This window comes from Pelodiscus sinensis, chromosome 17 (assembly GCF_052426305.1).
Source record: "Pelodiscus sinensis isolate ZL-2025 chromosome 17, ASM5242630v1, whole genome shotgun sequence".
NCBI lineage: Eukaryota > Metazoa > Chordata > Testudines > Trionychidae > Pelodiscus > Pelodiscus sinensis.
This window is the reverse complement of record NC_143068.1, coordinates 24,478,747-24,493,873: the sequence shown is the minus strand read 5'-3', so window position 1 is coordinate 24,493,873 and position 15,127 is coordinate 24,478,747. Positions and strand designations below refer to the sequence as shown.

General features: G+C 44.1%; 1 protein-coding gene across 6 annotated transcripts in view; it reads left to right on the top strand.

Annotated features, from left to right (window-relative positions):
* Positions 1–15,127, top strand: part of EYA2 (EYA transcriptional coactivator and phosphatase 2) — a 171,919-nt gene that overhangs the window by 42,534 nt on the left and 114,258 nt on the right. The window lies entirely within an intron of this gene.

Genomic DNA, 15,127 nt, shown 5'->3' with positions numbered 1-15,127 from the left:
TTTTAAAGGCATTACAGTGTTTGGTATTCCCCTTGGATGTGCCTATAGCTGGGACGGTAAGACTAGCATTAGTGGTTTCCTTACCCAAAGTACAGTATTACTAAGTTTAATGGCACATCTTACATCTCCAGCACAGAGATGCATCCACTGCCTCGGGCTGCCATTCAAAATGGCTTTCCCCTGACTGATTGGATGAGTCAGCCCTCTTGCCAAAAAAAGTCCTCCTTTTCCAGGCAACGATGAGTTCCAACCAACCAACCAGCCTCAAAGTGCAATAGTCTTTCACCCTAAGGCTGTGTCTAGACTGCATCCCTTTTCTGTAAAAGGGATGCAAATTAGACACATTGCAATTGCAAATTAAGCGGGGATTTAAATCCCCCCCACTTCATTTGCATAAAAATGGCTGCTGCTTTTTTCCGGCTTGGAGCTTTGCCGGAAAAAAGCGCCAGTCTAGACGCAGATCTTTTGGAAAATAAAGCCTTTTCCGAAAGATCCCTTATTCCTCTTAAAATAAGGAATAAGGGATCTTTCGGAAAAGGCTTTATTTTCCGAAAGATTCGTGTCTAGACTGGTGCTTTTTCCGGCAAAGCTCCGAGCAGGAAAAAAGCGACAGCCATTTTTATGCAAATGAAGCGGAGGGGATTTAAATCCCCGCTTCATTTGCGATTGCGATGTGTCTAATTTGCATCCCTTTTACGGAAAAGGGATGCAGTCTAGACACAGCCTAAGGGTTTGTTCAGGTTTCTTCCTTTGTATCAGGACAATAAGGAAGACTTTCTTTCACCATCTCCAGAAGCTCTGGTTTCGGGAAGCCTAATACAAAAGGCATCAGTGGCCCTCCAGACCACACCAGCACTGTATTGCCCTGAGTCTTTTCCATCTAGGGTTGCCAGGTGTTTGGTTTTGAACCGGACAGTCCAGTATTTGAGTTTTCTGTTTGGGAAACAAACTGAGAAAATATAAATGAAAAAATATAAATGTCCGGTATTTTCTAAAGATGTAATGTGGATTGTGATGTAATGTCAAGTGTGTCCAGTATTTTTGTTGAAACCATCTGGCAACCCTATTTCCATCACCTCTCCACGAAGTCTTTCAGTATCTTCTCAGGCCTTTTCCAGATTTCTTCTTTCTTCCACCATGGGGCTGCGGCTTCTCTGCTATCTTCTCCTTCAGAGTCATGTGATGCTCATGTTCCCTGGTACTTCGTTTCAGCATGCCTTGCAGTGACCTTCAGTCATCTTAGCCACTGGGGGGGCTACAATTTCCAGAATCCCAATGCTCTTAAAGGGCCAGAATTCGGAGCAGGAATATGCTGGCTAGGCCTGCCTTAAAGTACAGCCCTTTCCTGCCTGAGTCATTGAGCAGGGCAGCTGCTGAGCTCTGAAAATTGCCAAAAAGGAAGTCAGATGATTTAAAGAAGTCGTTGTCCAAGGATGTAGATCCTTTTGACTAAAAAAAATTAAGTGAATACGAAGACATGCACTAGAGAGAATTTTAGAGATGCTATGTGTTCCTCATTTTACAGACGCCTTAATGTAGGCAGATAGTTTGGGTGAGTTTCTCAAGGCTATACAATCAGACCACGATAGAACTGGAAGCAGAATCTGAGGTGTGAGACCTTGGGCTGTCTTTCCAGAGGAATGTCCTTTTTTAAAACTTTTTTCTTTTGAAGTACATTTTTACTCATGGATTTGGACAGGTTTCTCATAAAGCCACTCTCAAGCTAATGATGAAATCCACAGAGTTGCACAGGAGATACAAACTTTTCTGGTATAACTAACAAGTAACATGCTCAGAGGTAGATTATTGTTTTGTGGTGTCCTAGGCCAGAGCATAAGGAGACCCCTTCCACCTGCAGTCTCCCGTACCCACTGCATTCCTGTTGGGGAAATGCGGTCATGGCATGAGGACTTGCCCTGTCCCCTCCTCCCCCACAGTACTCCTGCCGGGGAAGTAGGGACAGGGCACAGGGGTTTCTCCCATTCCCCAGCTGGAGTGTCAGGTGGGTATAGCGGGGCAAGCCTCTGGCAGGATGGGCAGATAGGCAGGGCAGGTCATGCTCCTGTGCCCCAACCTTGCTCCATTAGCAGGAACGGTGGGTGGGTGAAATGGGTTGGTGCTTGAGGGTGCCTGTTTTTCTGGGGCCATCCAATTGCTCTGGGACCCTGGGCATGGGCTTCATTGGCCCAGGGACTAATCTGCCAGTGAACAGGCAAAACTACCAGCGTTGCTGATTTGTCCCAGTAAGCACCCAGAGCAGTAACTATAGAGCCCTGCACATCTGTGGATATCCGCTTCATATCTGGGGATAGTGAAGCGGATACCACGCAGGGCTCTCTCCCCACCAACACCACCACTCCGGCGCTGGGGGGTGGGGTGGGGACGAGGGTGAGGCCCTGCACTGCTGGCAGGTAAAGGATGCAACAAGCTCCATCCTAAATCTCCCTGCAGAAGGAGCCAAGTGCCCATCCTGCCCAGCTCTCTCTCCCCCCACCTGGGTGAGCACTGACCTGCGGAGTTCCAGCCCCAGGTCCCTGCTCCCCTTTACTCACAGTCCCTGCTTTCATGCTGCCTGCCTCTTGCCTGCACAGCCCTGCCCCCTCCTCACTCATCTGTGCTCCATCTTCCCTCCCCTCCAGATGGCTTGCTGTGCGGATGCAAGTAAAATCCGGATTGCAGATTGGCTGATGAGTTGAGCCTTATGGATGCGGATTGACGTTTTTGTATCTGCACAGGGCTTTCAGAAACTATATTTGGAGCGACTGTCTAGTCTAACATTTTCACTTAAAATAACCCACCATTACTACCCCCAGCAAGTCTGCTGTACAAGTAGGCGCAATGGTGGGAGCACAGACCAGCCACAGTAGTCTTAAAATGCATCTAATCAAATGGGCTGAGATTTTCAGAGGCTCTAAAGAGAGTCTTTTTGCTCAGCTCTTACTGAAATTCTCTTTGACTGTTTTGAAAAATCTCAGCCGTGTTAATAAAAATGCGGGCAGCAGCCTATCTATGCTTTTATTTCCTATGTCACTCATTTTCTTTAATTACCTCCATTTTACAGAAGAGGAATCTGAAGTACGGAAAGGTTATGAGACTTAGCCAGGGTCACACAGAGAGCCTGTGTCAGAGCCTGCTTATCTTGAGGTCCACTTACTCACATTAGCCCCAAAACTGTCCTCCTCTCTCAAGCTGTGTTATGGGAATGGAAAAAAGCTGTGATGCACCATTCCTGAGAAGCACTCAACAGGAAATTTGCTTGAAAGCTCACTTTTTCTGCAATAATTATTGAGCGTGCTTCTTCAGCAACTTCTCTGTATTATACTGGCAGTAAGTACCACGCTTCCCTAATATTGCTGCTGCAAATATATGTGTTTCTTAAAACAGCGTGGTAAATAGTTCTGTAGAAGCAGGGTTGACTTTGCAAGGATATAAATTAACCTGTCTTACAGTAGGTTAAAGGTACACTGCAGCCTTTGGGGGAATGTGACTCTCTTTCTTTATTTGTATTAGTGTGTTACCTAGAGGTCCCAGCTGTGATTGGGGGCTGCTTGTGTAAGAGACAGTGCGTGTTCAAGGGTTCTACAATCTGAATAAACAAGACACACCATGAGGAGATGGGATAATAAACGCAAAGAACCAGTGGCACTGGAACTATTTTAAGGTGGGGGTACTGAGCTGTGTCCCCTATCCCTGCTAACCACACTGCCTCAGGCTGGGGTCATGTAGGGTTGCCAGCTTGACCAGACACCTTTTGCTGCAAATGGTGTCCAGTCTGGGAGAGTTGGCAACCCTAGTCACAGCTGGAGGAGGCTGCAGAGTCCCAGGCCAGCAGGACCCCAAGTGGCAGTGGAGCCTCCAGGGCCAGTGGCATGGAGCATGAAGAAGGGAGTCTGCAGAGCCTGTAGGCCCATGGTGTCCAACACACTATCCACTAGCCACATGTGGCTATTTGGCCGGTGGAGTGTGGCTCGTTCGCTATAGCAGTAGCCGCTATAGTGGCTACCGCTTCAGAACTGGTTGGACACCACAGCTCAGGCTACCAAGGGCACTATTTCAGGAGAGGGCTGCAGGGACAGAAACAAACAAAGAAGAAAACCAAACAGAGTGAGAAGACAGCACACAGCTTGCTTGAATTACTCCTCTGCCCCCTCCTCTTGCTCCTGGCTGGTGAGGGAAATGCAGTCAAACTCCGTACTTTCTCCTTGCTCTCTGAGAGTCGGGTTTGGGAAGAAGAGCAAGCAACATCTCAGTACATGCGGTTGCAGCCCCCTTCCCTCCTGAAATGACATCATAGCTAGGGATGGCAGGCAGCGGGGGTGGCCTATGAGTATGGGGGGAAGCCAGGTGCAAAATCGGGGGTGCTGCAGAACCCCGTCCCTCCTACTTTTTTTGCCTATGTGAAGAACTTGTCCACTATCGCAAGGCTAATCAGGAGCATAGCAGGGGATAGAATTCTGCGTCCCTGGCCAGTGCATGAGCTACTGGACTACACAGCTTCTGGTTGTAGACTCTCATATATACTTCCTCTTATGTAAGAATAAATAGAGCCTTGCAAATCCGTGGATATCTGCTTTATATCAGCAGGCATCCACATTTGCAGATGTCGATGTGGATATTCCCCGCTCATTTTTGAGGATACAGATGCAGATACAAACTTTGTATCTGCGCAGGGCTCTTGTGTTGCCTACTTGGAAACACCTCCTTTCATGCATGCATGCTTTCTATGTGTTGATTAACAGTGGTGCTCTCTCTTTTGAGCAACTGTGTTCTGCTGCTTTCCTCTTTCAGTGCAAACTGCTATGGGAAATCTGCATAAATGATGCATCATGACCATGTGAATCAAGAGTTATCCCTTTGGAGCTGGCTGGTATGAATGTTTATGGGTTACCAAGCACATTCAAATCCACAACAAATGTAAGCCATTCATCTGAGAAGAAAAACGTCTCCCCCCCCCCCAATACTCCTTGCAGCTGGGCCTCCCCTCCCCAAGGTAAAACATTCTGACCCCAAACTTCCTGAAAAATGTTTCACTTTGGCATTTGTTCCAACTAATGGCCCATGTTTCACTGAGTAAAAAATTCTTAATTCCTCTTGGTGCTCAGAACCCTCCCCCCCCCCCCCCCCCGATTACCAAAGTAGCAAAAGAAAATTGCTACTATTCTGTTTGCAAACAAAAACTCACACACACACCACCCCGAAAGGAGCACACAGCTGGAAATGGGTTCTCTGTCCCCCAAAATGAAAAGGTTGCTCCATGCATTTATCCTTCTGCTGTGGATCTTCTGAAGCCAACCCTAGAGACCTACCCCCACATCTCCCAAACCCTCTGCCCCCCTCTTAAGCCCATACGCTGCACCCCAACCCCTGCCCTAGGTCACGATCCAAACCCCTGCACTGTAATCCCCTGCCCTGTGTCACAACTCAAACCCATGCCCCAGGTCACAACTGCCTCCTTCACCCAAACTCCCTCCCAGATCTTACAGGCCCTCCTGCACCCAAATCTCTTACTCAAGCTCCCTTCTGCACCCAACTTCATCCTAGACCCCGCACCTCCTCCATTAATATCATGGAAGAGTGCGTGCGGCCCTTGACCACTTTCCAAAATCTTGGAGTGGCCTCCCCATTAAATATGATTGCTCACCCCTGGTCTAAGGCCTTGTCTAGCTGTATTTGGGACTCTGACTTTGGTATAGCTGTGCTGGTACAAACAAACCCCAGCCATAGACAAGGAAAGTTCTGATTTGTACCGTGCTGGCTGAGTTGACTTGTGCTTGAAATGGAGGCACACTCTTGAAATTGTAGGTTTAATTCCCTAGACATAGGGATAGCTCTGGTGCAGCTGCACTGGTTTTTGGCTGTGCATGGCAGAATTGGGGCTGATCACCTGCGTAGACAGAGCCATATTTGTTTAAGCTTCTTAATTTAATCTCTCCTAGTGTGATTTCTTTACTCTGTAAAACCTTAAAAGATATATTTGAATGAGAGGGGGCTTTACAAAATAAGGAACCCGCCTTGTATACACTTATACATGTGCAGCTATATTCACTGTAGTGGGGTCTAGGGAACGTTTGTTGGAGGGGAGCAGCATACTCAGAATCTTGAAGGATCAAGTCCCTGATTTTGAACACTGAATTATTCAGTACTACTCTGTGTTGATGCAAAAGCTGCTAGTGTGAGTGCACTCTGCTGAATCAAGGAGCTCAGTGTGGACATGCAAGAATAGTTTAATTAAAGTGCTTGACTTATGCAGAAAAGCTTTTGGCGACAAAACTATGCAGTGTAGACAAGGCCAAAATAAAACCTTGGTATCCGTGAAGGTATCTGTTTCTGTTTGAAAACAAGTTAAGGGGCTGGGAATTTTTGATAAAAAAGTCTGAAAAGTTTAGCAGGATATTTTACCATTTTCTGCTTTGGTCTGTAGGTGGTTTTTAAGCCTGGTTTACACTAGAGATGTTAGAAAGCGGTTATTTTAATAAGCATCTTACCACTAAATTTCTTAGCGGTTACAGTTACTTAATGCCCCCCAAGGGCGGGGCTGGCAACCAGTGTGCTCCCTAGTTCCACTCCCAGGGAGCCCGTTGTCACCTCCTGAATGTTCTTCATTGAAAACTCGGATTGGCGGGCTGGGACGGAGCCAGCCAGTCGTGTGTGTGTGTGTGTCAGTCGTGTGTGTGTGTGTGTACACGTACACACCGGGAACCATTAAATATTTAGCTAACTGTTTAACATTTAGCTAATATCCAGCCACTAACATCCCTAGTTTAGACTTAAAAGTTTTAATGATCTAACTGTTTGTTAGGGCATCTAATTATTTCAGGAAAAAAGAAAAAAGCCAATCAAAAACCGTGGACAGTTATGCTAGTATAAAGGTGCCTTATGCCAACAAAGTTTATCCCTATATCCTGTTGTAGGGGTGCGCCAAGGGGCTCTTCCCCTCCTGGGTGAGTGGGTGGCTCCTCCACCTCACTGGAGTCCCCCAGATACCCGTTTGGCCCTGGGCGGGGCAGCGAATCAACACAGGCAGAGTTCCAAACCCCTGGCTCTAGGTCAGGGTGAGGCAGCAACTCCGACGAGTATGTTGATCCAGGCCAACCTCTAGTAGATGTGGGGATCTAGGCCACTCCTCAGCCTTTTGTGGGCACAGGGGCCTAAGTCTGTCCTCGGCTTCGCAGCCTGGTAGCACAGGATCGACCTCTGCCTCCTTTGCTGGCTGACCCCCTACTGCTCTCCTGGACTGGCCTTTAATAGTTCTGGCTCTGCCTCCTGACTTACAGCCAGGTGTGGGGAGAGGAGCGGGTCAGGCTCTATCCAAAGAGGTATGCGGAGGGGCTCTTCCTCTCCTGGGTCAGTGGGTGTCCACTCCACCCCACTACACCTCTATAAAAATAACTATATTGGTATAAAACACCTTCATAGTGACATAATTCCATCCACACTCGGGAGTTTCAGTGCTTTAATTATTGTCATTAAAGTGGGAAAATATGTGTACAGACAAGATACTAGCTTTTCATAGAGTCCGATGGGGAGATAATTTTCTCCTTCAACAGAAAGGAGATTCTCTGCATATAGGAATGCACTGTTGCCATGACTGAGTCTTTTTACTAATCACTTGCACAAATGAAACAGAACTGACTTTTCTGAATGAGCAGAAACAGTTCATGGGATGAGGTCTTTTTCTGCTTTGAATTTTGCATCCCAGTGAAATCTATGACCATGTAAGCTAAGGATTAGCTTCCCAAAGTATTATTCACCTTCTACTTTTCATTAAGTACTAGATAAAAATAGTAATGATATAAGGGCAACAGGATGATTTATGGGATGAAATCCTCCTCAAATTGACACAGCAAGAGAGAGAGTGCTTTGGTGCATGTGTTAATATTACCAGTTCTTGGGATATTTTGCAAATCTCATGGCATCTGATGTTTTACTGTTTTGAGATTTGAAGTGTTTTCTTGTTATAAATATGGAGGGGAAAAAAAGATAACATGAATCTTAATGACTAAAAAAACAGAAGGCAAATAGTCCAAAATCTATTTTTTTTTTATTTTAAATATCATGATTGGAGAGTGCTTGAGGTTGGATGTAGCATTTTGGTGCACGCATGGGGAACAGCACATTTGAAGACACAACCTCTGTGTGAGTGCCAGAGGAGAATGTTATCCTTTTTTTGAAGGACTCCAAGCATCCAACTCCTTGTGTATCCCTGCTGATGTGCCTCCATTATTGTGTTGCATTGTGACATCCAGTGTTTAAAATGCTGTGAGTGTTGCTGCAGCACAGCATTTCATAAAATTTAAAAGAGAAAACTTTTTTGTTTCAAACTACACTTTTTTTTTGTTTCATTTCAAGCCCAGTCTGTTTCAAATGACATTTCTCTGTACTAGTGGGAGAACAAAACCCTATGATCAGCACTGGTCTTACTTCCAAGTTCCTTTACAAATCTAACACCGCCTGCTAAAGGGGTCCTCGGTACGTCTTCACATACAGAGTTGGCTGTGTTGGCTTGTTTGCTTTATATACATTAAATTTTCTTGGGATGTTTTGTCCAAAGCATACTTTGGACTAATCATCCGGGAAGTGCAGATGCATTCTCTGGTCTATCTTTCTCCAATCTCTTTCACAGGTTAATTGCAGGAAGCATACAGAAGATCACTGCCCAGGTATGGCTTTTGTTAATGAATAGCCACCCCCTTTTGCTCTGCCTTTTGTCTGACCATAAGGCGAGTATGGAGAATGAGAGTTTTTTGCGGAGGGTGTGTAGAAAGAATGCAAGGTAGCCTTGCTGAAAGAAAGATGGGCATTTTAGTTGCACGGAAAACTGTTAATCTTGTTTAACCAATAGGCCTGAGGCAAAAACCCCAGGATGTACAAAAAATACAGAGAAATGGTTTGGAATCATAAGAGGTGACTAACGCAAACAAGCCAACACTATGGGAAATTCAGAACTTGTGGTAGGACAACATGTACAGTCAGCTTTGCCAACTCCAACCATTCAGAAATCATGATATTGGCATATAAATTACTAAACTTTAAATAACGTTTTGATTTGTTTTTATTTGCTTTCTGGCTTTTAAGATAGTTCTGAAACTTTTCTGCACTAACATTGGGGCTAGAAAAGTACCATTTAATTAAAATGAAATATGAGATTTTCACAGTAAGATTATTCCAGTAACAGGGGCTTTAACAAAAATACCAACTATCACAAGACTGGTAATGAAATTGCATGATTTGGCAATAGTATAAAATATTAGCTTGCCTATAGAAAGTGTTAGTAATGCTGTGGTATATTAAATCATAGGCTGTCAGCTCATCATTCTGTTCTTGTTGACCAAAATGTCAGAAGTGTTGTTATTGTAAATATTGAAGTAATGTGCTCAGTAAAGAATATGACAGAATAAAAGATGGTCCCCTGCCTGAAGAGTTCGAATACAAATAAATATTTAAATTGGTGTTTAAATAAAGCCAATCATGAATGGGGATGTAAGCAACTAGTCGAGTAGTCAATTACTTGACTACTCCCCCCCCCCCGCCAATATAGAAGCAGAGTAGGGGGACATGGGGAGGCAGGAGCTGGTGATGGGGGGAGCTGGCTTAAAAGTTGGTTCTCCCCAGCACTATCTCTGCAGTGTGGGAGGGGACAGGGGAGACAGAGTCGCAGTGGTCCCATAGCCAATGCAAGCTGCTCAGTCTTGGCTCACGCTGGCCCCGGGAGCTAACCCTGCTGCAGCTCTGTGCTTTAAATATAGTAAGAGCCCAGCTGCTCTTACTGCATTTTAAAAGCACAGCCACAGCAGCGGTAGCAACTGCCCCCCCCTTATCGACTAATCGAGTTACATCGACTACTCGATTAGCTAATTAACCATTGAATAACATTCCTAATCATGAACATTAGGCCAGTTACAAAAAAAGGCAACCCTGCACCCAGTTGTCCATATACATGGTCGCTGAAAATGTCTGAAAGCAGTGAGAGTGGTTTCCTGTTATATTGGATTCTCTTCAATATCAGGGCCCACTGGGATAAATTCATAGGGTGCTGACGGACTTTCATGTGGAGTCTTTTCTTGATTTAGTCTGTAGGATACTTAATTTTAAAAAAATCGTTTGTTTATTTAGGGAGTCTTAACAAGTTTATAAACCCTTGCCATATAGCTATCAGAAACAAAACAATAATTACAGTAGTGATTACAATAGAGTCATTCTTTCAATTTAACTAGATATCATATTACAGAGGAAGCATCATTCTAATGCCTCTTATTAAAATGAGTGGAATCTCTGCTTATACATAGTTACCAAACCAGGCATACTTATCAAATGTTAATATTCACAAACATTAGACAGGCATTCTGTTTGGGGTTTTTTTGGGGGGTAGGGAGGGTTGTTTTGTTTTGAAGGTGAATGTACTTTGTCTGAGTACTTTACTTAATTGCTTAATGAAAAAGGTAATAACAATCCTTGCCATTGGCATCATAATTGTGCTTGTATTGGCAGAAGTCATTGTGCTGGCCTGGCAGTAACCTGGGTGCATGATGTTCTGGAGTCCGTGGGTGGTAAGAATTCAGACTGGGGGAGAAGCAGTTCACCTCACCCTGGAAGTGTGGTAGAAACGCACACGCACACGCACACACACACACACACACACACACACACACACAAAAAAGCAGGATCATTTAGCCTTAGAGGAAGCTGTTTCTAGGCTTCCTCTGCTGTGGAAAATTGTGGCTGTTACAATTGTGAGCCTTGATCCCCCCCAAAACTAACAGTGGAGAACCATCAGAGGCACCATCAAAAATTCTGAGGAACATTAAACCACACAGAGCTTTGCTTTGGTTGTGAACAGAAGCCAAAAAAAACCACAAATGGTTTTGATATAGGAGAATGTAGGTTGGGGTGGACAAATACCACTCTGTGGGCCAGATCTGGTTCACCAGAGTTAGTCCCTGGCAGGCCGACGCCACCATATTTACCTGTGCCTCCACAGGTGCAAGCGATCACAGCTCCTGCTGCTCACAGATCATCGTTCTCGCAGCTTCCATTGGCTGTGAATGGCAATCTGTGGCCAATAGTAGCTGAAATCGCCTGTATCTGTGGAGGCGCAGGTAACTATAGCAGCAGCGGCCTATCAGGGCCTACTCCTGGCAAACCACTGCCATTTTATTGCCCACCCCTAGTGTAGGGAAAGACACTCTGGATCTGTTCACTGAGGACACTTGTGGAGGAGGTGGGGATGTCCATGAACTTTTGGACCTGATTGTTAGGAAATGAGCCAGCTTTGGGACTAATTGAATTTTTTGGGGGAAATCTATTTTATTAGATAGGAAAGATTACAGTAAGTCTAGACCAATATTTTATTGTGTATTGTAATGTCTTGTTTCCATCACTCTCCCTTATTTCTAATTAAATCTGCATTCTGCCTTTAACAAACCTTTTTTTGGTTTATTTTAACTTTGCACAATTTCTGTGTGGTTTACAGGAGCAATGGCTTACAATAAAACTAATAACTAGGGCACACTGCCCCTTTATGTGCTGGGGATCTGTAGTTTCTGTAAGTGCTTAGTGTTAGAGGCTGGGTATTACAGGACAACATTTCAAGGGGAGCTTGGGGATTGGGGTGCACTTAATGCTGAACCTGCAAGGTGAAGCTAGGGCTGGCATAGACCATAGAGGAGTGCTTGAGTGGCTGAAAGTCTAGTAGTGCCAGGGACCTTACACCCAGATACTATAAAAAAAGACTTCCTTTCCCTGGGAGTGGGTTAACAAGGTGACTTACAATGTTAGGAAAACCATGAGCCATGACTGGTGTCCTGTGCAACAAAATATAAGGTTGCATTGATTTCCACTCCACAGCAGAGGTCCTGACTTTGTGTTGTGGAAAAGAGAGAATATAAGACTGATCATACTGGATCAGAGCAGTGATCCATCTAGCCAAGTATTCTGTCTTCTGGCAGTGGCCAATGCAATGCTTCAAAGGGAACAGGGAATCAAGTGATACATCCCTCTGTAGTCTAGTGGTTTAGAGACACTCAGAGAATGGAGTTGCTTCCCTGACTATCTTGTGTAATAGCCATTTATGGACTTCTTAGGGATGTAAAATCCCGTTTCAGTTAGTCCTTTAAATGTTAAATTTTCTCTGTTAACTGATTAAATGGGGTGGGCGGCAGCTGCTCCACCTGGGCAAGCGCACCTCTGCCCACGGTGTGCCGAGGCCAGACCTGCTGTGGTTGGGGGCCACTCTGACTGGACTGGAGTTGCCCTTCCCCCTCTCACGGAGGACCCAAGAGGGGTAGAGCAGCCCCCTGCCCGTGGCAGGTGGGGGAAGCTGCTCTAGCCCCCACTGGTTAACCATTAACATCCCTATGACTTATCCTCCATGAATATATCTAATTCTTATTTTAACCAATTCATACTTTTGGCCTTCACAATATATTCTAGGAATAAGTTCTATAGATTGACTGTGTATTGTGTGAAGAAGTTTATTGTAAACCTGTTGACTCTTAGTGTAATGTGAAGGCTAAATAACACTTCACTACTCACTTTTTCCACACTATCCATGATTTTGTAGACTTCTAGGGTACGTGTAGATTACATCCCTTTTCTCAAAAAAGGGATGTAAAATTAGACACTTCGAAATTGCAAATGAAGCCGGAATTTAAATTTCCTGCACTTCATTTGCATAATGGTGGCCACGGATTTTTTTCAAAAAGGGGCTTTTCAAAAGAAAAATGGCTGTTTAGATGGAGATCTTTCGAAAATAAAACCTTTTTCAAAAGATCCTGTACTTCTCATTTTTTCAGGAGTACAGGATCTTTCAAAAAAGGGTTTTATTTTCAGAAGATGCCCGTCTAAACAGCCGTTTTTCTTTTGAAAAGCCCCTTTTTGAAAAAATCGCAGCCACCATTATGCAAATGAAGTGCAGGAAATTTAAATCCTGGCTTGATTTGTAATTTCGAAGCATCTAATTTACATCCCTTTTTCGAGAAAAGGGATGTAGTTTAGACACAGCCCTATTGTATCCCCTCTTTTCCAAGATGAACAGTCCCAGACTTTTTAATCTCTCCACATATGGAAGCAGTTCCATGCCTCTAATCATTTTTGTTGTCTCCTCTGTACCTTTTCCAATTCTAATATATCTTTTTTTGAAACGGGAAGACCAGAATTGTGCACAGTATTCAAACTATGGGCATGCCATGGATTTAAATAGTGGCATTATGTTGTTCTCTATTTTATTGTTTTACCCTTTCCTAATAATTCCTACCATTCCGTTAGCTTTTTTTCAACTGTTGCTGCACAGTGAGCAGATGTTTGCAGAGATCTGCAGTGACTCCAAGATCTCTTTCTGGAGTGGTAACAGCTAACATGGGCCCCATTGTTTGTAAGTGTAGTTGGGATTATTTTTTCCCATGTTCATTTCTTTGCATATATCAGTGTTGAATTCCTTCTGCCATTTTAGTTGCCCCAGTGAGATCCCCTTGTAACAGTCAGTTTTGCACTTAACTATCTTGAGTAATTTTGTATCATCTGCAAATTTTTCCACCTCAACTGTTCACCCCATTTTCTAGATCATTTGTGAGTGTGTTCAACAGCACTGGTCCCAGTTGTTTTCATAATGCAAAGAGGTGAATAGTAGGCTCCTCCAAGAATCTGATCATGTATTACTAACCTTTGCTTCTAATCCATGAGAGGACCTTCCCTTTTATCCCAGGACTGCTTAGTTTGCTGAAGAGCAACCTTGTCAAAGGCTTTCTGAAAGTCCAAGGTACACAGTATTTTTGGATCATTCCTGTCCATATGCTCGTTGACACCCTCAGAGAATTCTGATAGACTGGTGAGGTATGATTTCTCTTTATGAAAGTTGTTCTGAATCTTTCCCAACATATCATGCTTGTGTATGTATCTAGGTGTCTGTTCTTTATAGTTTCAGCCAGTTTCTCTGGTATTGAAGTTAGGCTAACTGGCCTGTAATTGCCAGGATCACCTCTGGAGTCTCTTTGATTTAAATTTAAAAAAAGGGGAGGGGGGCATTAATTACCCTCTAAGTTCTCTGGTACAAAAGCTGATTTAAGCAAGAAGTTCATGTCACAATTGGTAGTTCTGCAATTTTATATCTGCTTTCCTACAGAACAGTCAGAAGCTTCTGTGAGCACCTCTGATTTTAATACGTGGAATGGTCCAGGGAATTATCAGATGAAAAACCTCCAATTTCATTAAATTTGATCATTCTAACAGAAGATAACTTTTTCTCAGGAATATAAATAGTCCAAACTGCAATACCCTTAAGATCACCTTGAGATATCTCATCATCCCAGCTTATTGTCAGTCTTGCAAAATAAGCATTTATGCCAGGTTAGGTTTATCTTTATGCTTGTTTAGGTACTGTATTTAGTGCTTGGATTTTGCTGCTGTATTGCGGGATAGACTTGGTGAGCTAGTAGGTCTTTTTCCATCACTGACTCCTCTGATTTATATAAGAGCGAGAGAGAAAATGAAGTGGTGCTTTCACATGCAGAATTGTTGCTTGCCTGATGTGGAAGGAGCAGAGAGTCTGACAAAAGAGTAAATATTTAGATTCATTGTCGAGCACAGGGGCAAAGGAAAGGAGACGGCTCACCTCTGCTTGATATATGTGGATGTGAGAAGCTGGTATCTTCAGTACTGGGAATTCCCTCTGATAACTTCAAAGGTGGGTTCGAGACCATGGAGATTCTCCCTTTTGTGATATGTCCAAGCAGAGGGAACTATGATTCATCCTGTTGCTGATGTCTTGCGGGGAATGGTGATTTTCCTTGCTGGTGACTTTTGTTTGGGATAGGGGAGGATATGGAAAGAGGGGCTGAAATTTGGCAACTGCATAGAAACTGCAGGCTGTTGGATAATTTTACAAGCTCTTCGGAAGGCAGTTCTTGGCAGAAAATCTGTCTGAGCTGCAGCAGCATCCAAGGAAGCAAAGCATTTCACATGAGAGATGTATGGTTGCGATATCTGTAGTGGTCAGCAAGAGATGCCCACGCCTGGATTCCTGGGGGCCTTTTATTAATGAGCTGAAATTCGGTAAGAAATGGAATCCAAATAGAAAACTTAAATACTGGGCTTGAGCTCTTTTTTTTTCCCCCCTTCTGTTTTTGTATTCCAG